This window comes from Talpa occidentalis, unplaced genomic scaffold (assembly GCF_014898055.3).
Source record: "Talpa occidentalis isolate TD23 unplaced genomic scaffold, MPIMG_talOcc4v2.1 talOcc4.15, whole genome shotgun sequence".
In the NCBI taxonomy this organism is placed as follows: domain Eukaryota; kingdom Metazoa; phylum Chordata; class Mammalia; order Eulipotyphla; family Talpidae; genus Talpa; species Talpa occidentalis.
Genome location: NW_023601543.1, coordinates 12972653 through 12974034, shown reverse-complemented (window position 1 = coordinate 12974034; position 1382 = coordinate 12972653). Strand labels below are relative to the sequence as shown.

At 46.3% G+C, this 1382-nt stretch overlaps 1 non-coding gene across 1 annotated transcript; it reads left to right on the top strand.

Moving 5' to 3' along the window:
* Window positions 1–827: 827 nt before the first annotated feature.
* On the top strand, window positions 828–991 carry LOC119246852 (U1 spliceosomal RNA). The gene has a single exon (XR_005125603.1). It is a non-coding gene; the product is annotated as a U1 spliceosomal RNA (small nuclear RNA).
* Window positions 992–1382: the final 391 nt, after the last annotated feature.

Genomic DNA, 1382 nt, shown 5'->3' with positions numbered 1-1382 from the left:
AATGAGAGAAGTTAGGCTCTAAAAGAGAAGTCATTTACCATCGAGGACACAACTAGTAACAGGCACAGCCAGGATTATGAACCCAGGAATCTGGCTTTTATAGTAGTTATCCCAGGAAAGGTTCTGCCTTAGCTGAAGGCCAATTGGAAATGAAAGACAGTGCCAAAGAAGAGAAAGTAGAAGTGTTGACGATCTCTAATTAAAACATTATGGCAGTGCTGTGCACCCCTGCGGTGGGATGGCCACAGTGCTGCTCATAATTCCCGGTGTCTCCTTGGGCAAGTCACCTGCCTTCTTTGGGTCTCAGGTTAAACCTGTAAAATGGAGAGAAGGGTGTGGGAATGTGATGTGGTGCTATTGTTGAAAAAAAGTATTAAAAATACTTTCAGATGGGGCCTCCCCAGTGGTGCAGCGGTTGAGCGCTGGGTTGCGAAGCTGCCTGCAGCCTCTGCAGCATCGGTTCAATCCTCGGCTGCTCCCCGGCCACCGGAGGAGGGTCCCACATGGCAAGCAGACCTCTCCTGCCGCCCGCTGCTCCCCTCAGCAGTGTCCTTCGGTCCTTCTGCCTGCTCTGCTCCCCGCTCTGGCTCTGGTGAATTCTCTCATCCTTCCGCGCTTCTGACTGTACCCAGTGCTTGTCTGAATAAATAAATAAATAAATAAATAAATCTTTAAAAAAAAAAAACTTTCAGATGATTTCAAAAGAAATTTTGCTCCTCCAGAAGCATCTTGACTTCCAAGCATGGAGGCTACATCCTTTCTTCAGTTTACAGAAGTACAGTGCATAATAGTCTGGGTGTTGCTATGGTCTTCAAAAAGAAAATCAGATACTTACCTTGCAAGGGAGAGCCCATGACCACAAAGGTGGTTTTCCCAGGGCGAGCCTGTCCCTTTGCACTCCGGACATGCTGATCCCTGTGATTTTCCCAAATGAGGGAAACTTGACTGCATAATTTTTGGTAGTAGGGGACTGCATTCGCACGCTCCCATTTAAAAAAAAAAAAGAATATAGCATATAAATTTCAGAGAGCATACCTCAGCCTTAAGACCAAAACCATCTTGTTGAACATTAAAAAATATTCTCTAATGTCCCTGATTTGAACCAGGAATTTTGCCTGCGGAAAGCAAAGCACAGAACCATTGCTCAAAAACCCTGACACCAAGGGCCAAGGTTGACTGATTCCATTTATGAGACCTCAAAGAATATTTATGAGTCTAGTAATACTGAGTTCAAGGGTCAGGGGACCCTAGGCTACCCCTCCAAGGGCAAAGGCACCAACTGGGATGAATTGGAAGCAATTCCCTTCCAAGCACGCGCACTGGGGTATCAGTGGGCCCAATGACATGTACTGGGCAGAGCAGAATCAAAGAACTGGAAGGAA